This window comes from Chlorocebus sabaeus, chromosome 6, assembly GCF_047675955.1.
Source record: "Chlorocebus sabaeus isolate Y175 chromosome 6, mChlSab1.0.hap1, whole genome shotgun sequence".
Taxonomy (NCBI): Eukaryota; Metazoa; Chordata; class Mammalia; order Primates; family Cercopithecidae; genus Chlorocebus; species Chlorocebus sabaeus.
In genome coordinates this window covers 16137054-16158583 of record NC_132909.1, presented here as the reverse complement: position 1 = coordinate 16158583, position 21530 = coordinate 16137054, and the positions used below count along the sequence as shown (strand labels likewise).

The 21530-nt window shown below is 44.8% G+C and overlaps 1 pseudogene; it reads right to left on the bottom strand.

Annotated features, from left to right (window-relative positions):
• Positions 1–4707: 4707 nt before the first annotated feature.
• On the bottom strand, positions 4708–16376 carry LOC103247071 (pregnancy-specific beta-1-glycoprotein 2-like; annotated as a pseudogene).
• Between the last annotated feature and the right edge of the window lie 5154 nt (positions 16377–21530).

The following is a 21530-nucleotide window of genomic DNA, read 5'->3' as shown; positions in this document are numbered from 1 at the left end:
AGGATATCCAGGAATTGAACTCATCTCTGCAGCAAGCAGACCTAATAGACATCTACAGAACTCTCCACCCCAAATCAACAGAATATACATTCTTCTCAGCACCACATCACACTTATTCCAAAATTGACCACATATTTGGAGGTAAAGCACTCCTCAGCAAATGTACAAGAACAGAAATTATAACAAACTGTCTCTCAGACCACAGTGCAATCAAACTAGAACTCAGGACTAAGAAACTCAATCTAAACTGCTCAACTACATGGAAACTGAATAACCTGCTTCTGAATGACTACTGGGTACATAACGAAATGAAAGCACAAATAAAGATGTTCTTTGAAACCAAAGAGAACAAAGAGACAACATACCAGAATCTCTGGAACACATTTAAAGCAGTGTGTAGAGGGAAATTTATAGCACTAAATGCCCACAAGAGAAAGCTGGAAAGATCTAAAATTGACACTCTAACATCACAATTAAAAGAACTAGAGAAGCAAGAGCAAGCACATTCAAAAGCTAGCATAAGGCAAGAAATAACTAAGATCAGAGCAGAACTGAAGGAGATAGAGACACAAAAACCCTCCAAAAAAATCAATGAATCCAGGAGTTGGTTTTTTGAAAAGATCAACAAAATTGACAGACCGCTAGCAAGACTAATAAGGAAGAAAAGAGAGAAGAATCAAATACACGCAATGAAAAATGATACAGGGGATATCACCACCGATCCCACAGAAATACAGACTACCATCAGAGAATACTATAAACACCTCTATGCAAATGAACTAGAAAATCTAGAAGAAATGGATAATTTCCTGGACACTTCCACTCTCCCAAGACTAAACCAGGAAGAAGGTGAATCCCTGAATAGACCAATAGCAGGCTCTGAAATAGAGGCAATAATTAATAGCCTACCAACGAAAAAAAGTCCACGACCAGATGGATTCATGGCTGAATTCTACCCGAGGTGCAAGGAGGAGCTGCTACTATTCCTTCTGAAACTATTCCAATCAATAGAAAAAGAAGGAATCCTCCTTAACTCATTTTACGAGGCCAACATCATTCTGATACCAAAGCCTGGCAGAGACACAATAAAAAAAGAGAATTATAGACCAATATCCCTGATGAAAATTGATGTAAAAATCCTCAATAACATACTGGCAAACTGCATCCAGCAGCACATCAAAAAGCTTATCCACTATGACGAAGTGGGCTTCATCCCTGGGCTGCAAGGCTGGTTCAACATATGCAAATCAATAAACGTAATCCAGCACATAAACAGAACCAAAGACAAAAAACACAAGATTATCTCAACAGATGTAGAAAAGGCCTTTGACAAAATTCAACAGCCCTTCATGCTAAAAATGCTCAGTAAATTCGGTATTGATGGAACATATGTTAAAATAATAAGAGCTATTTATTCCAAACCCACAGCCAATATCATACTGAATGGGCAAAAACTGGAAAAAATTCCCTTTGAAAACTGGCACAAGACAGGGATGCCCTGTCACCACTCCTATTCAACATACTGTTGGAAGTTCTGGCTAGGGCAATCAGGCAAGAGAAAGAAATAAAGTGTATTCAGTTAGAAAAAGAAGAAGTCAAATTGTCCCTGTTTTCAGATGACATGATTGCATATTTAGAAAACTCCATTGTCTCAGCCGAAAATCTCCTTTAGCTGATAAGCAACTTCAGCAAAGTCTCAGGATACAAAATTAATGTGCAAAAATCACAAGCATTCTTATACGCTAGTAACAGACAAACAGAGAGCCAAATCATGAATGAACTTCCATTCACAATTGCTTCAAAGAGAATAAAATACCTAGGAAACCAACTTACAAGGGATGTGAAGAACCTCTTCAAGGAGAACTACAAACCACTGCTCAGTGAAATAAAAGAGGACACAAACAAGTGGAAGAACATACCATGCTCATGGATAGGAAGAATCAACATCGTGAAAATGGCCATATAGCCCAAGGTAATTTGTAGACTCAATGCCATCCCCATCAAGCTACCATTGAGTTTCTTCACAGAATTGGAAAAAACTGCTTTAAAGTTCATATGGAACCAAAAAAGAGCCCGCATCGCCAAGACAATCCTAAGTCAAAAGAACAAAGCTGGAGGCATCACGTTACCTGACTTCAAACTATACTACAAGGCTACAGTAACCAAAACAGCATGGTACTGGTACCAAAACAGAGATATAGACCAATGGAACAGAACAGAGTCCTCAGAAATAGTACCACACATCTACAGCCATCTGATCTTTGGCAAACCTGAGAAAAACAAGAAATGGGGAAATGATTCCCTATTTGGTAAATGGTGCTGGGAAAATTGGTTAACCATAAGTAGAAAGCTGAAACTGGATCCTTTCCTTACTCCTTATACAAAAATTAATTAAAGATGGATTAGAGACTTAAATGTTAGACCTAATACCATAAAAACCCTAGAAGAAAACCTAGGTAATACCACTCAGGACATAGGCATGGGCAAGGACTTCATGTCTAAAACACCAAAAGCAATGGCAACAAAGCCAAAATTGAAAAATGGGATCTAATTGAACTAAAGAGCTTCTGCATAGCCAAAGAAACTACCATCAGAGTCAACAGGCAACCTACAGAATGGGAGAGAATTTTTGCAATGTACTCATCTGACAAAGGGCTAATATCCAGAACCTACAAATAACTCAAACAAACTTATAAGAAAAAAGCAATCCCATTAAAAAGTGAGTGAAGGATATGAGCAGACGTTTCTCAAAAGAAGACATTCATACAGCCAAGAGACACATGAAAAAATGCTCATCATCACTGGCCATCAGAGAAATGCAAATCAAAATCACAATGAGATACCATCTCACAGCAGTTAGAATGGCAATCTTTAAAAAGTCAGGAAATAACAGGTGCTGAAGAGGATGTGGAGAAATAGGAACACTTTTACACTGTTGGTGGGATTGTAAACTAGTTCAACCATTATGGAAAACAGTATGGCGATTCCTTAAGGATCTAGAACTAGAAGTACCATATGACCCAGCCATCCCATTACTGGGTATATACTCAAAGGATTATAAATCATGCTGCTATAAAGACACATGTACAGGTGTGTTTATTGTGGCACTATTCACAATAGCAAAGACTTGGAATCAACCCAAATGTCCATCAGTGACAGATTGGATTAAGAAAATGTGGCATATATACACCATGGAATACTATGCATCCATAAAAAAGGATGAGTTTGTGTCCTTTGTAGGGACATGGATGTAGCTGGAAACCATCATTCTCAGCAAACTATCACAAGAACAGAAAACCAAACACCACATGTTCTCACTCATAGGTGGGAAGTGAACAATGAAATCACTTGGACTCGGGAAGGGGAACATCACACACCGGGGGCTATCACAGGGGTGGGGGGAGGGATTGCACTGGGAGTTATACCTGATGTAAATGAAGAGTTCATGGGTACTGACGATTTGATGGGTGCAGCACACCAACATGGCACAAGTATACATATGTAACAAACCTGCACGTTATGCACATGTACCCTAGAACTTAAAGTATAGTAATAATAATAAAAAAGAAATGTTATTCAAACTTAACAAGAAATAAAATTCCAATACATCATGCAAAATGGATGAACCTTGAAGACATTATGCTAACCGAAATTAGCCAGATACAAAAGGATAATTATTACATACTTCCATTTATAAAAGATATAATAGCCAGTTACATAGATACAGAAAGTAGAATGGTGAGTGCTACGGGTTAGGGGGAGAAGGAGTGAGAGTTACTATTTATTGGGTACAGAAGTGTAATGGTAGGAGGAAAAAGTTCCGGAAATGGATAGTGTGATGGTTACACAACACTAAATTGCACACTTAGAAATAGTTAATGATAAGCCTTATATTAGATATATAAATAGTGTCCTGGTAGTCTTATACTCTATAAATATACACTTTTTGGTATTGCCCGTTTCCTGCCATGCAGAGTTCCAGAGGTGAATCTCCCTATTTCTCCAAGTATGCATCACTCACTCTCCTCTGTGCTGTGTCCTAGTGCTGTGCCCACAGCCTCACACAGCCGATGACTTCAGAGCCAGGAAACAGCTCAAGAGTCGGCCCCGAGGTTCCCTCTCTTCTTATTTCCCTGCAACCTAGGCTTCACTTCAACCGGCAGCTCGATTTAGCCGAATTCAGGACAGGCCACCAGGGCTCTTTCTCCACACAAGCTGGTCCCACCCCAGGTGGAGTCAGGCAGGGCCAGACACCAGAGAAGCCCAGAGCAGAGTAGGGAGCGGTCTGAGCTGCTCCTCTCTCATCCAGGGGACTTCCTCCTCATTTGGAGGAAAAATGTGAGCTTGTTTCAAACCTCAGATGTTCCTTGAAGCTCATGGAGTAGTAAAAGAAAACAAAGACGTGGTAGAAAGGGAAGTGTTGGTGACAGCGAGAAAAAACTTGTCCTTGAGGACTCTCCTTCTTGTCCCTCTGTGAAGCCTCTTCCACCACATCGGGCTCAGGACTGACAAATCCCCCTCCCAACCTTTCTCAGCCTGGACTCAAGTTCAGCCATGAGAAAACAGAAACACAAGGAGAAGAGAATCTGTAGAGAGAAATTGGGAGGGCTCAGGAGGAGAATTTGGGATTTGCTCCTGCCCATGGGACACAAGCTGGGAATAAAAAATGTTTTCCTGACTCTTCTCCGAAAGCCAGAGAGACTCTACCTAAAACCCTATAGCCAATGATGCAGGATCCACTTACGAGAGACTTTGATCTTCTTGAATGTGGAACGTTCCCTGCCAGTGGCTGAGTTACGAGCAGAGCAACGATAGAGTCCGTTATGCTTTATAGTAATACGGGGGATAAAGAGCTCTTGTCCTGATTGCAGAAACTTCCCATTAACCGTCCAAGAATACTCTGCCGGTGGGTTAGAGTCCGCGAAGCAGTACAAGTGGAGGTTTTCTCCTCTAAGGTAATAGGAGAATGGAGACACAATGCTGGGAACGTCTGGACCATCTGGAGTAAAGAGAATAAAGCCACAGGTGATGTCGTCTGAGGGAAGGAGATGCTCCTGGTCTCTTAAAGGTACCAGTGTCCCTCTGAGTCAAGACACACCCTTAAGGCCCCGCCAAACCGCTCCTGTGTTCACTGAGTCGAGGCCTGAGGTATTCACCTGTTTCTCCCATCACAGGATGCAGACCCCAAGTCTCCCATGATGAGAGTATCTCTTCACCTTGTATTCTTGGTTAAGGCTATGCCTGCCCAGGTTTTCCCAGGGCAGGGAGTCATGGCCAGCTCGGGTGTCCAGAAATAAAAGTGTCTGTACTTGGACGTGAGAGAGACTGAGATGCCTGGCCTCCGGTCGTTTGGATTTTAGCTGGTGGCCTGGTCCACAGAGGAACCAAAGATACAAAGGACCTCCAGGGTGACTGGGTCACTGGGTATGCTACCAACTCGGTCCCGTATTTTACATTCATAGGGTCTTGTGTCATTTCTTGTGACATTCGCTAGAATGAGGATCCTGTTTTTACCGGGTTCCTTTAGCCTGGGAACTGACCGGGAGGCTCTGACCATTTACCCATCACACATAGGTGTAGCCCTGAGTCTTAGGTTCACAGTTAAGGCTACAACATTCTTATTCTCCATGGGGTTGAAGTTGATGCTGGTGATGTAGGAATTGGGCAGCTCCGCTGTGTGGATAACAGAGAGAAGATTGTCCTGTGTGGCACCTTTGATGCCTCCATAGTCATCCTTCAATCAGAGTTGGCATCTCCCACCTCTCAGCCCACTTGAGTCCTTGAAAGTCAGTAGCTGGTGCGTGTGTCACAAGACAGATACATGATGATCTAAGGGCTCAAAGACTGTGAGGCCGCCTGCTCTGTCTTAGGGAAGCACCGACTTTCTCAAGTGTGAATTGAGCAGCAGTGTTGGGTCATGGACAGACAGGTCAGTGGGACCCACAGCCCCTGGTACCCCTCCCAGTCCCTCTCTAATCCAACTGTCTTGCTGGCTCACCTTGAGTTCCTTACCTGGAATGTGCAACTGCTGGGCCCCTTCCAAATTCCATCTTACTTTGCCCCCCCAGATATGATTTCTCTGCAGTTTCCATTTCCAAGGACTTTCTAGAGATGAGTAATAATGGAACTTTCCATTGTACTGAAACCCTAAGATACTGAACAGCCTGGCCTGGGACTGGATGTTTCAGCAGAAATAAGACAGGGGAGACCAGAGACAAGCCTGGAGGTCAGTTCAGTCATCAGGCAGTGGAGGCACAAGGTGGGGCAGTTTTCTGCAGGTGTTTCATGATGACTTACTTGAGCCAGTGACCTCCAAAGACAGAGAAGAGTGCAAGGAATGATCTAGAAAGAGTGAAGGGGACAGGCAATAGCTGGTGACTTAGGAGCAGAACCATGTTCCCTATTCTGGATTCTTTAAGTTTCCTCTCCTTCTGCAGAGGACAGGTGAGGACTATGTGGATCTTTCCAGAAACACATGTGGACATTTGCAAATGCAGAACTGACTGGTGGAAAGGGTGGGAATGAACTTCTGGAAATCTGGTCCTCATGGACCATGTGTGTTTGATGTATATGAGACAAATTTGGGGAGAAGTTTTGCAAATATTTTCTTCCATTGGACACTCTCCTCTCTGATTCCATGGGTTTGACTACTCTAGGGACCTCATGTAAGTGAATTCCAGAGTGAATTTGAGAAGAGAGCTGCTGGGAGTGGGGAGAATCGGAAGTTTTTGTGGGTGTGCAGTTTCTGTTATGCAAGACGAGGAAGTTCTAGAGATCTGCTGTACAGCTCGATGCCTATAGTTCACACAGATTGAGTATTTCTTATCCATAAGACTTAGGACAAAAAGTGTTTTGGATTTCTGACATTTTTTGATTCTGAAACGTTTTTCACATACTTGCTGGTGTAGCATCCCAAATCTGAAAGATTCAAAACCTAAAATGCTCAGGTGAGCGTTTCTTTTCAGCATCAGTTAAGTATGCAAAAGTGGGAAGTGATAGGCCAAATACTTTCCTGCCTTTTTTTTTCTTTCTTTTTTTTTTCTCTCACCATCTTTCTAGCTTGGTGATTAGTTTTTGGTCGATTTCGTAGTGGTCATGCGGCACTTTTATATTCTTGAAGGCTTTGGGATGTGAGAAGTAATGACTGCTATTTTCTACGTCATCAAATCTTTCCACGTTTCCATGATTCCATCTTTTCCTCAGTTTCTGTGTTGTGGCAGTCATTAATAAGAGCCTGTCAGGTCAGATTTAGGACAGGTTTTTGTAATTCTGCAAAAAATGTTACTGGGATTCTGGTAGGGGTTGCGTTGAAACTGCAGCTCACTTTGGGTAGTATTGTCTTCCTAACAATATTGATTCTTCCAATCCGTGAAAATGAAATGTCTTTCCATACACTGATGTCGTCTTTAATGTCTTTCAGTAACGCTTTGTAGTTTTCAAGGTATAAACCTCAGACAGTTTTGATTAAACTTATTCCAAAATATTTTATTCCTTTTGATGTTAATGTGAATGGAAATTCTTTTCTTAATATCCTTTTACATTGTTCATTGTTAGTGTATAGTCTAAAGAATGATATAGAAAGAGTGAAGGGGACAGGCAAAAGCTGGTGGTTTTCAAGCAGAAACATATTCCCTGTCCTGGGTTTTTGATTTTCCCTCTCCCTTTGCAGAGGGCAGGTGACTCTTCCCTGATAGCCAGATAGACTTCACTGGAAAACATATTGCCAGTGCCCCAGGGACCCACTTAGCAGGGACTATGATCCTCTGGATTATGAGATTTGTTCCAAAAGTGGCTGAGTTATGTATGAAACAGACATAGACCCCTCTACATGTTTTAGTGATTTGGGGAAAAAGAACACTTGTGCTGATTGCTGGAACTTCCCATCAATCAGCCAAGAAAGCTCTGCCAGTGGGTGAGAGTCTGTGAGGCAGGAGAGCTTGAGGACTTCCCCTGTGTGCTAACAGGTGTACGGAGAAGAAATGGTGGGATCATCCAAGCCATCTGGAGCAAAGAGAATAAAGTCACAGATGATGATGTCAGAGGGAAGGGAAAATGCTGATCTGTGGAAGGGCCACCTTGACCCTGTGAGCTAAGTCACAACACTGAAGTCCCAGTCAAATCCCTGCTGTGTTCACTGATCTGGACCCTGAGACAGTCACCTGTTTCTCCCATCATAACCTGTGGACCCTGATTCTCCCATGACAGGAGCAGCCTCTTCTCTCCCATTGTTGGTCAAGACTAAGGCTACTCCTTGTAGTCATGGCCAGCTTTGATGTCCAGGGGTAAAGGTCTCTGTACTTGCACCCGAGAGGGACTGGGAGGCCTGGCCTCTGGCCATGTGTATTTGGGATGGCAGCGTGGCTCACAGAGGAACAGAAGATACTCACAGACGGGATTCAGGGTGACTGGGTCACTGCGGCTGGAACTCACTGGGCTCTTCATTTCACATTCATAGGGTCCTGCGGTACGCCTTGTGACACCAAATAGAATGAGGGTCCTGTTGTTTTCGGACAGCTGCAACCTGGGACTGATAGGGAGGATCTGACCATTTATCCACCACCGGTAGCTTGCGTTCGGAGTGTCAGGATCACAGGATAAGGTCACAGTCTCCATGGCCTCCCTGGGGTTTAAGTTGCTGCTGGAGATGGAGGGCTTGGGAGTCTCCACTGTGCAGATAACAGAGAGAAGATTGCCCTGTGTGTCACCTTTGATTCCTCCAAAGACATTTTTCAATCAGAGTTGGCATTTCCCACCTTTCAGCTCACCCAAGTCCTTAAAAGCCCTTGTCAGTTGTGTGTGTACAAGACAGACGCATGGCAATCTGAGGGCTCAGAGATTGTGAGGCTGCCTGCTTTATATGAGAGAAGCACAGACTTTCTCATGTGTGAATTGAGCAGCAGTATTGGGTCATGGAAAGGCATGGGACCAGCAGTCACAGCCCCTAGTGCCCCTCTGAGTCCCTCCCTCTCCAACTGCCTGCCTGGCCCACCCTGTGGTCCTCACCTGGAGCATGCAGTGCTGGAATCTTCTTAGTTTCAGTCTTACTTTGCCCCCCAAGATACGTTTTATCTACAGCTTCCCTTTCAAGGACATCCTAGAGATGGATGATAGAACTTCCCATTGTCCTTAAACCCTTTGGGTACTGGAAAGTCTGGCCTGGGACTGGGTACTTCAGCAGAAAAAACACAGGGGAGACCAGAGTCAAGCCTGGAGGTCTGTTCAGTCATTAGGCAGTGGCGCCACAAGGTGGGGCAGTTTTCCCAGCTGTCTCATAGTGACTGACTTGAGCCAGTGACCTCTAAAGATAGAGCAGAGTCCAAGGAATGACCTACAAAGAGTGACGAGGACAGGCAAGAGCTGATAGCTTTCGACCAAGACCATGTTCCCTGTTCTGTGTCCATGATGTTCCCTTCCCCCTGTAGAGGGAAGGTGAGGACCATGTGGTTGTTTCTAGAAATACATGTGGATGCTTGAAAATGCAGAACTGACTGGTGGAAAGGGCGAACATGAACTGATGATGGAAGTCTGGCCTTCACGGACGATATGTGTTTGGTGGCTATTAGAACAATATTTGGGAAGAAGTCTTGCAGAAACTTTCTGTCATTAGACATTCTACTCTCTGATTCTATGAGTTTGACTACTCTATGTACCTCATCTCAGTGGATTCCAGAGTGAATCAGAGAGTAGAATAGTAGTGTTCAGGAGCTGGGGTCGGGGGAATAGGGCATTGTTCCATAGCTGTGTGGTTTCAGTTAGGCAGGTTGAGGAGGTTCTAGAGATCTCCTGTACAGCTTCATGCCTATAGTTCATACAGATAAAGTGTTCCTTATGCAGAAAGTTTAAAACCAAGCGTTTTGGATTTCTAACTTCTTTTTTTATTTTGGAATATTTGCAGTAGATGTACTGGTTTAGCACCCCAAATCTGAAAAATTTGAAATCCAAAATGCTCCAGTGAGAACATCTTTTCAGCATCACATCAGTGGTCAGAAGCATTGGATTCTGGAGCATTTCAGATTTTGGATTTCTAGATGTGGGATGCTCAATTTGTAATACTGTAATTTTCCCGTTAAAAAGTTGTCAGGAATTTAGACCTCATGTTATGTTCTGACTCTAGTAACAAGACAAAAAAAAATTTTGAAGGAAACTTTAAAATGTTGTCATAAGTGGAAATTTTAACTGATGGTTCAAATATCTAAGATCAATTGCCGGTAGTAGTATTTCTCTTGATACCAAATTAAGATTTAGGTGTGGGGTGAATTCCAGCAGGATCAAATTATGCTCAAAGAAAGATGCCAAAGGTGATTTGAAATTAGCAAGTCCTTAAGTAGAAAGAGTCCCATTAAAAGGACAGAACTGGCCAGTGTGTCAATTACATAAAGGGAGGAATGATGCAGAATTAAAAGAAGTGATGTGTGTTATGTTAGTAAATATAGAAAGAACTCCCTGTTTCTAATTTCTGTGCAGAGTTAGGAAAAATGGGGAGGAGCCCAAAACAGGTATGTGAAATGCTTTCTTCATTTTCTGTTAACCTCAGGAAATACAACTAGAGTTTCAGTTTGTGTGAATTAGGAAGAGTCTAAGTGAGACGCCAATGGTTCATGTGTCCCCCACACGAACAACACCAACTTATGAAAATGGCATCATCAGGAGGAAACAATCATATGTGGCACAGGCAGTAAAACCATCAGATAGCAACCTCTGGCCACCTCCAACAGGTCCCCGACACCACCAGTATTCCCATTACATGTATGTTACAGCCTTGGTAGTTGTCCCACAACTACAAAATTTAAAAATTGCTATTGTCAATTCAAAATGTTAAATATGAAGTAGAATATGTCGTCCCACTTTTTTCCCCCACTCTTTTTGAACTTTCCTGTTTCAGTTTTGGAAGTTTCTATTGACACATCCTCAAGCTAGGCAGTCTTTCCTCTGCTGTGTGCATTCTACCAGTAAGCATCAAAAGCATTCTTCATTTCTCTAACAGCACATTTTTTTTTATTTTTATTTTTTTTTTTTTCTGAGATGGAGCCTCGTTCTGTTGCCCAGGCTAGAGTGCAGTGGTACAGTCTTGGCTTACTGCAAGCTCCACTTTCGGGGTTCACACCATTTTCCTGCCTCAGCCTCCCGTGGAGCTGGGACTACACACGCCTGCCACCACGTCTGGCTATTTGTTTGTGTTTTTAGTAGAGTTGGGGTTTCACCGTGTTTGCCAGTATGGTCTCGATCTCCTGACCTCGTGATCCACCTGCCTCACCTTCCCAAAGTGCTGGGATTACAGGCGTAAGCCACTGTGCCAGGCCATCTCTGAGGGATTTCAATGGGTTGTTGACTTTTGAGTTTGTTCAGCTGTTTACTTACTGTTAGAACAGAGTGACAAATTTCAAGCTTGTCGTATGCCTGACGGGAAACCAGAAGTCTCTAGGAAGTGACTGGAGAATGTTAACTCCATAGAAGGCTGAGAATGGAGTCACAAGTGAAATGGGTGAAATAAGCCCATTGGTTTTGGAGACTGCAGGCCTGTCCAGCCTCTCACACCCTAGTGAGTCAGTGCAACGATTCCAACAGTGACACAAAATTAGCACGGTTGACTCCATCTGGCATCTAGTCTCAGGTTGGCTGTCCTCACTCATTCCTGGACATAGGCCAGGCTAACCATGGGAGGAATGTAGTTTATGGTTTAACTTTGAAAAAACAATGATAATAGTTCCTCGATAAAACTAATACCCTTATTTTGCCCAGGGATTGCCTTTGTAAAACTGGTGAAAAACCATGAGAGTAAGATTATAGGAGGGAACTGAATTCTGCTAAAGTGCAGGCACAGTTTCCACAATCCCTTACTGCTCAAATGTCATTTGGTCAGAGTTTACAAAATTTGTAAGTAATTGCTCCAATAGATAACATCACTATTGTAGAACCTGAGGTTGGTGTTTTGAGATGTTTCTCATTCTTTGCATTCTGGCAACCTGCTGACCTCATCCATACTCATGACTAATGGCTCAGTCAGTCACGTGGTCCCCACCTAGAGGCGGATTCAAGCACAAACGGATCATTTCCCTCCGCCTGCATGATTCCATCATCAAACAATCAGCAGTACCCATTTTTTAGTCCTGTGTCCCTGAAACTATCCTTGAAAATCTCTAACCCGTGATCCACTAGGGAGGCTGATTTAAGTAATAATAAACCTCTGTCCTCCTGTTTGGCAGACTTGGACTTATTAAAATCTTTCTTTACTGCAAATCACCATCGGGATAATTTTTTTTTTTTGTGTGTGTGTGTGTGTGTGTGTGTGTGTGTGTGTGTGTGTGTGTGTGCAGGAGGCCAGAAGAACTTGTTTGGGAATTATAAGAGTGGATGGAGGAGCTGCCTATCCCTGTCCCACGGTCTTGTCCACAGATCAGCCTCACAAAGGGAAAGATCCCTGGATGGGGCTACAGTGGAAGATCATTCTCTTAGTGACCTGGGGACATTGGCTCGAGATGAAGCTTTTCAGGAGTGGAAACTCCAGTTGATTTCTGTGCCTTTCCTATTTCCTGGGAGGTGGGCCAGGTCACAGTGTTAGCAGGAAGGGAACAGAACAGTCAGCCTAGTTAGAGGGAGTGTCTGGGGAAGGCCTAGGGATGGAGGAAGAAGCTGTGCAGGACAGGGCTTGCCAGGTAGAATGAAGTGGGAGGAAGATGAGGGACACAGAGAAGCAGACAGAGGCAGAGACAGCATGACAGTGAACAGTGGGGCATACAGTGACTTCAGTGACCCCAGGGACCAGGTGCTCCCGTTTCCACAGTCCAGGACCAGGGAGCCCTGAAAACCCTCCAGTGGCCAAAGAGCTTCAGAGTAACACATGAAGTGGGATGGCTTTAGGGGCAAGAGGAAGTGGGGGGATGAAACGTGAGTGTCAGCCTCTGAAGGACAAGGGACAGGTGTGGCGAGAATTTCCTAGGATTCTGCATCCAAGATCCAGTCTCTAAAGAGGTTATGGATCATTCGTTTCTTCATTCAATTCCTTCATTTGTTATGTGAGAGCTCCTGAGTGTGTGTCTCTCACTGGACTTGTGCTGGTGCGGGGTGTGAGTGGGGAATGAAAACAAGGTCCTCTCTTTTCTCCTGTCATGCCAGTGACATGGACACTTTGGGGAACAGGATTTCGGGTTCAGTGATAGGGGTTAAGATCTGAGGGAGAGGCCTGGACATTTTTTGCACTGACTGACAGTTGAGGCAGGTGATTTAGTTCTGGAGTGCAGACTATTCAACTGACCATTTGCTCTCACTCCTCTGCCTAAGAAGAGAGGATTTGAGCCAATAAATGACTACGGGGCCCTTGGAACCCAGCAATTCCTCACTTCTGGTGGAGGAGAGGACGGGTCTCTGACTGCAGACAGACCACATGTGACCGTGATCTGCCTTTTGTGTTTGTGTGACTCTGGTTCAGTGACTGTGCCTTCCTGTGCCTCAGTTTTCTCTCAGTCAAATAAGCTAAATGGTGAATGGACTGTGGCTTTTCATGCTATCTGTGAATAAATTGAAAATTCTTCACAGTCTAATGCTTGTAAATGTAAATTCTGATCTAATGCTTGGTTCAGTGGAGGTGTTCACACAAACAGCATTTATTATTATTCGCTCTCATGAGAGAGCACCTTTAGGTCAGATCCCTGTGGACAAGCTGCTGCCAGGTACACTTTCTCTCTTCTGTTGCTGCTTCTGGGGACATTAGACTTTCTATGGAGTATCCTAAACCTCACAAGGCAGTTGGTTGATAGCCTACAAAGCTTGTCTTTCTGTCCTCTCCACTCTGAGTCTCAGGTGAAGAAAGCTCTGTCCTTGCCCAGATGAGGCTCTGAAGGCTGAGCCCTGGCTGGTGAGCAGCTCCAGGAGACACAGTCCTCAGACAGCTGGTGAATCCCTCGTCACAGTAAGCCCTGCCACAACCAAACCCTGGCACAGGCTCCTCAGCTTTATCTGGAGTAAGGATTTAGGGACAGGCATCTGGGGTTGAGGCCTCGAGGGCTGAGCTTTTCTGAGAGTATCTCAGGGGGCCCCTTAGGTAAAGCCCTACTCAGTTCTCCAGGGTCTTTCTCAGGGTCAAGTTTATGAAGAGAGCATGAGATGCTTGGCTGAGACTGATCTCCTCCTGCTGAGCACCCCCCCATCAGACTGTCCTTACTGTGCAGCAAGTGTCTGCAGGGTCTGGAGACAGGAAAGGAATTCTGATCTGTTGTAGTTTGTCTCCTCTGTGTGTGTCCTGCACTAAATGCTGAAGCCCCAACATGGGACATAACGCAGGGAGGGACATAGGCACAGTCTGGGCCTGACAATCCTGTCTGTGCAAAGTAGAAGTGACCCCCACTCCCCAACACCCAGGGATCATGTGGAATCACTCACGGTATAAGGTGAAATGTCCAGTTACTCTTTCAATCCTATCACCTCGCTTTATGATGATTCCTACGGTGTAGGATCCTGCGTCCTTCTGTTTCACACTCTGGATCATCAGGGATGCATTGGAATATACTCTTTCTCGTCCACTGTATGCAGGCCCAAATATAATTCTTTCAGTGTCTATTGTATATGCTGTAATGTAATGCTGGAGGTCCATTATTTGCCCTTTGTACCAGATGTAGGCAGCAGGATTCTGGGGCAAATTGTGTACAAGTAGAAGAACATCGTTCCCCTCAGAAACTTTGGTTGGCTGAGCTTCAACTGTGACTTGGGCAGTGGTGGGCGAGTTCCAGAAGATTAAAAGTGATGCTAGGAGGTGGAGAGAGCATCAGTCAATATTGAGACCTATGTATTGGGGTGAAAAGATGGGGCCATGCGTCCTGAGAAGATCTCTTCAATCATCAGCCTTGAAGACACACACACACACACACACACACACACAATCCACACATACCTCTTTTTGTGTGTGTGTGATTGTGTGTTTGTGTCCTACTGTCCTACTGTCCTACTGGGTGAAGGTCAGCGGAGTGACTCCCATTCCTTCAACACTTCTGACCTCGGTATTTTTCTGTTTGGAATCCTCTTCCCCAGAGGTCTGCACGGCTCCCCCACACTGCCCTCAGGTCCTGCTCACATCAGGGTATCCTTCGACTTCTTTCCTGATACCTCCTTCAGAGACTCTGTGTCTTCCCTTTCTGACCTTTCCCTGCTCTGCTCCCTCCGGAGCTCTTGTCAACACCTGACCTCACATTCTAGATCTCTTTGCATGTCTGTCTTCTTCCCCATGAGAGCATGAGCTCCGTGAGGACAGGGACTTTTATGATCTTGGTTGCACCCCAGTGCCTGGGACAGGCTGCAGACTCCTGCAGATGTGAGGGTTCCAAGGGCCCTCCATGCCTGGGGTGTTTTTTTTCTTTCCTCAATTGTTGAGGTTTTTGGTGAGGACAGTGTTTCATGCCCTGCTTACATTTTCATTTGAAGTGCAATCTGATAATAGTTATTATTATCATTTTTCAAAATGTGGTGTCCAGTGATGATTAACCAGGAAACCAGAACACTTGAGATTTTCCTACCTCTTACCAATTCCGGTTCAATGTGATTTTCCTGTTTTGACCCCTGTCCCTCTTGCGTATATTTTTCCCTATCCAGGCTCCAACAGAGCCTTCTTTCCTGTATTTTTTTTTTTTTTTTTTTTTGAGACAGAGTCTCTTACTGTCAGCCAGGTTGGCGTGCAGTGGCACAATCTCCACTCACTGCAACCTCTGCCTCTTGGGTTCATGCAATTCTCCTGCCTCAGCCTCTCAAGTAGCTAGGATTACAGGAGCACACCACCATACCTGGTTAATTTTTTGTATTTTTAGTAGAGACGGGGCTTCAGTGTGTTGAGCAGACTGGTCTTGAACTCCTGACCTCATGATCCACCCAACTCAGCCTCCCAAAGTGCCGACGTTCATTTTTAAGAACCCCATCCTCTCCAGGAGACCCCATCCAATCATTCTGCTTCCTTCTCCTGTCCTCTCCGAGGAAGTTCTCTCCTTACCTGTGAGCAGGAGCTCCTTCCAGGTGATGTGCAGTGTGCAGGGAGGGGCTGAGAGGGACCCCATGGCCTGTGCTGCCTGCATGTTCTCCTCTGTGGAGATGAGCCTGAGATCCAGAAACTTTCTGAGCATGGCTGTCAGCTGTGCTGTCCTTCCTCTTTCTGTGCTGAGCCTCTTCCCGAGGCAGGAGCACTTCTCAGGCTCATGGGCGGGGTCTGTGCCCAGGACACCCCTTTGTCCCCACCTCTCAGTCCTGCCTCCTTGCCCCTCCTTCTCTATTTCCTTTTGTCTGTGTGTCAGGTCCCTGGGAAGTGTGGAGGCCTCTGCCTTTTTCAACAGTGATTCTGTCAACAAACCTCGATGCACACTATGTGCAGAAACACAAACACACACACAAAAGAGACACACACAGACATACACGGTCGGTCACACACATACCCTGTAGGTTGGGCAAGCACAGTCCTGCACCTCAGCCTCCTGCTGTCCCCATGGGTCTGGGTCGGGGTGCACATTTGTGCCCTTTGCCCTCTTTCATCCCCATCTAGCTCTCCCCTTCAGTGCAGGAGGCTGGAGCTGCACCAGGTCCCTGTCACTGGGACACCCCATTGTGCTGTGGGTGAGCTGTGTGTTTCCTAGTGACAGGGACCATTCCTTTCTCTAATTGTGTCTAGCTTGGCTGCAGCTTCCAAGGATGGACATTCAGGACCTGGGTGTCCCACAGGAAACTGTTCTTCCTGGAGGTGTGCAGGGTGAATCTCTCATGCCTCTTGTGAGGAGAGGCCTGTGCTGGTTGCTCAGTGAGGGCTGTGAGTCCCATGGTCAAAGGACAGTTCTCAGTCACTCTATTGCTCCCTGGGGATTGGTGGCTGAGCTGGGGCTCAGGGTTTCTCATTTCTTCCTGACCATCTTTCGTGTCCTCTCTTCTGTGCCCAGCTGACTGTACTGTGGTCTGCACAGTACACTTCCCCATGGTGGTGCAGGAGGAAGTTGGGAGTTATCGAGGAACCCCGTGGAACATGGCTCATTGAGACACAGGAAGGGGAGCCTGGGACAGAGCAGGGGTTAAGAGCTGGAGATATTCATCCCGACTTACTCCGTGGTCATGATGGGCTCAGCCCTCCATGTGCTGACATAGCCAGGGGTCTGTCCTAAGGGTTTTGATTTGGCGAAGCTACTCTCTGTAGAGGAGTAACAGACTGTCACCAGAGATCCTGTTTGGAGGGACGTTGCTCACCCCTGAGAGGGCAGGTGAGGGTGAGTTGTGTTCTGGGAGCAAAGAGCAGTAATACCCCCTTCTCGCTGCAGGGACACAGGAGAGTTCTGTCTTCCCAAGGGACAACTGGGGGTAGGTGGCCACATCCTGGATGGTGCCTGTGTGTGACCATCACACGCGCTCTGAGCCCCATGGGGTGCAGTAGACAGGCAGGTCACAGGGTGCCTGACTGATTCCCAGGGAGGCTGTGGGCCCTCAGGCAGCCGCTGTTCTGTGTCAGCGCTAGGCTTGGCCTGGGATGCCCCAGAGAACAGGACAGATGGAGCATGGGCGGGCATTTAGGGAGCAGTGACAGAAAGAGTTGATGAGGATGGAGGGAGGTCACGAGGGGAAAGCGCGCAATGTGGCTTCGCGTGCACCATTGCTACCCTGGGAGAGGTCTTTTTAGCTGAGCCCAGGGAAGGAGCAGGTGTGTGGGGCAGGAGCTGCCTGCAGAGGGAGTGGTGTTAGGTTGGCGGCCGCCAGGTCAGGGAGGAGCTGACAGAGTCCATGTGGGGAGCATGGAGGACGTTGAGGTCTTGGGCCGAGGTGACCCTGGTGAGGGTGGACCCTGCTTGGCTATGGGTTCTGCTGAGGGACGTCGGCATCCCCTGGGAAGGCTCCAGGCTGGAGGGACTCTGCCGCCCTCTGGTGGACGGGAAGGGAAGTGTGGGTGGCCGAAGTCCCTGCCAGGCTGCGTGTTTTATTCCAAAAGGATCTGCACATTTCACGCGAGGTCACACATATGTTATGTTACAGCTCCATCACCTTCCAGCCCCGTGAGTCCCAGTCTCTGTGGCTCCACGTTCACTGTTCTCCCTCTTTCACAATCGGATGTCCCGAACGCAGATTTTTGTCACCTTCTGTGAGTTTGTGTGTGTGTGCAGTAGGCGGCACTGTGTATACCCTGGGGGCAGTGATATCTGGGGCTGAGCACTGCACATGGGCTTGGGAGCTTCCAGCTAACTTGATTGAAAAAGTGATACGTTTCATGGAAAACACTGGGTCAGATGATGTATTCATGGGCTTTAGCTGCTAAAACAAACAGCATAGCCTCGGTGAATTAAATAATAGAAATCGATTTTTCACAGTTCTGTGAATTATGTGCTATTTTAACCACTTTAAAATGTGCAATCAAGTGGAATTAGCCACATACACAGTGTTAAGTTCCCATCACCACTATTTTTCATAGAAAATTTTTGTCATTTTAAACTGAAACTTTGTATCATTGAAACAATAATAACTCCCTGTATTTTCCACCCTAGACCTTGATCATCTCTACTCTATCTCTATGAATTTGCCTATTCTAGATGTTTCATGTACATGGAATTATATATATATATGTTATTTAGTTTCTGACATATTTCACTTAGCATAGTGTTTCCAAAGTCCATGCATGTTCCAGCGGATGTCAGAGCTTCCTTCCTTTTTACGGCACATTTACATCCTGTTGTATGTGTCACCACATTTGTTTATTGATGTGTTGATGAACACTTGGATTGTTTTCATATTTTATTTTTTATGAGTAATGCTGCAATCAACAGTCCCATGCAAGTACCTATTTGAGTCCCTGGATTCAGTTTTTTGGGTACATATCTAGGAATGGATGCTCTTTTATATGAGAATTCTATGATTATCTTCTTGAGGAACAGCACATCTGTTTCTCCTAGTAGCTGTACCTTTTTATAATCTCACCAGCAATGTATGAGGATTCCAAATTCTACATAAGCCTTTCACTTGTTATTTAACATTTTAAAAGAATGGTAGCCATATTTGTAGGTGTAGTGTGGTATCTCCTTGTGGCTTTCACTTTGTATTTTGCTAATGACTATGATATTGAGTTTCTTTTCATGTCCCTCTTGATGATTTGCATATCTTCTTTGAGGAAATGTCTATTTGCGTCCTTTGCCCATTTATATAAATTGGTGGTTTGTCTTTTTGTTATCCAGTTGTAGCAGTTCTTTATCTATTCTGGGCATGAAATCATTGTCTATGTCATTTGCAACTATCATGTGTCATTCTGTGTTTGGTCTTTTTATTTTCTTGATAATATCTTTGATGCACAAAAACCTTGCATCTTTAGCCCAATTTATCTATTTTTCCTTTTCGTTTCTCATGCATTTGGGTCATCCCTGAGAATCCATGGCACATTTGAGGTCATTAAGTTTTACCCCTATGTCTTTTTCTAAGATGTTTTTATGGTTATAGATCTTATAATTAACTCACTGATCCATTTTTAGATAATTGTTTCATATGGTTGGAAGTATAGTTCTCTACGTTTATTGTCTTTCATGTCGTTACCTAGTTATTTCTGCACCATTATTTGAGGGACAGTGAGCTCCTTAATGAGAAGACATTGCTTTGGGACACAATGTTGTCAGGGGAGTTGCGTTCATCTCTACTTCTTTATTTTTGGTACAGTTTGGATCTCTGTTTGACATACTAGATATAGAAATCTTTGTTCATTCTCTTGGTTCTGGTTTGGCTGACCTGTCAGCTGGAGCTGGAGGACATGCCTTGCAGGGGAGTGACTCCCATGGGAAAGAGCAGGGCTCAGCAGAGTGAAAGCAGCTGAGACCCCGAGAAGCCAGTGAGGTCTGACTCTTAGAAGCCAAAGACCAACAGGTGGGTGTCCTCAGGGGCAAATGGACTGCACTGGTACCCATTCCAGTGTACTGGAGAAAGGTAAGATTCTTTGGATATTCCATTTTCTCTCTCAGCTCTTCAGCAGGAGATTTGGGCCCTGGGCTGGTACTGTCCTGCAGCAGGGACAGGGTGGACAGGGATGGCTGCATATCAGGCCTAAGTCCATGTCATCCTCTCAGGCATTGCCACTGAAGATGGAGAATTTTGTTCAGAGGCCCAGCCTGGGCACATTGGAGGAACCACCTTATTAAAATTAATTTAAGAAAACAGTATGTATGCTTTATTCTTCTAGAATAATTATTAATGTCATGTTTTACAATGTATCTCTTAAAGGAATGGTGAGAATTATTTACATAATATATGTTTTAGTTGGTCTTTTCTATAATTGCAGCTTTCACATGTTCTTATAGAAACCATTTCCTTTGGGAACACACAGGCAGTATCTCTGTGTTCATTTCTACTGGGAAATGTTTATGCAGGGTGGAGAGAGTCACATTTCCTAATGAGAGATGGAAAGCATTTGACTACCAGAAAAAGTGTTGAAATTCTGTGGATATGATCATGGTGCTGCAGGTGGAAGTCAGTTTAAGGGGGTGTCAGGCAAAGCAGTTTTGAAAGTCTTTTTTATTTTTATTTTTGTTTTTTTTTTGTTGTTGTTTTTTACAAAACCATGGGCAGAAGCCACCACCTGGACCCACCACATGTTGGAATGGATGAGGGACAGAAATGGAGCTCAGTAAATTGAGAATGAAATCCAGGAGTGGGGAAGAGGTTTGAGAGGTCAACGGGTGTGAGAGGTGAATGGGTGAATGATGAATGTTCAAAGCATCTTCTTTCTCCATAATAAGAGAGCACTTAGTCCCCTGAGCCAGACAGTGTCCAGGCCAGGGGGAGCAGGATGTTGTCAGCTCTCCTGGTCAAAAGTGAGACTCCAGCAGTGTCCAATTACTTGATCCACTTTGGGATTTATTCCTATTTTAAAAATGATTCAACAGTATGCAGTTTTGAAAATATACAAAATCCCTATACTACCATTCAAAGATAGACAAGATTGCCCTAAGTTGGTGAGAGAATCAGAATGGGGTTTGGGTTTACATTGTGTATTTTTTTCTCCCAATATCTACAGAATTCCCTACATCAATTTTTTAACATAACCCAGTGTGTGTCATTCCCTTTCACATTTACAGACATTTCCAGTTCATGGTTACAGACCCTTGGATAACACACACCCTTTCTGCTATGAGGTACAGGCAGCCCTGTGGCATCACCTGTAAACATGCCTTCTGGGACATCAAATTGCTGATTAAGTAAAAGTCATTTCAATAGATATTGAAGATCTCCATTTTACCCCTCTCACACTTGTAATTCTTCTACCAAGAGGTTATAGATTTTAGTGGTGATTTGCTTTTGTAGATTAGTGTAGATTAATGCTTCTACCAGGGGCAATTTTTGCGTTCAGAAAAGCATTTGGCAAAGTCTGGAGACATTACTGGTTGTCAGAGCTGGGGGAGGGAGTGCTGCTGGCCTTGAGTGGGTAGAGTCCCCAGATAGTGCTGAACATTCTGAAGCTCGCAGAGCCCCACCAGCATGACCACTACAAACTTCAATGCTGAAGTTGAGTGGAGAGCCATGATATGCCTCCCCTAACTTCCCTGGAGATTTTT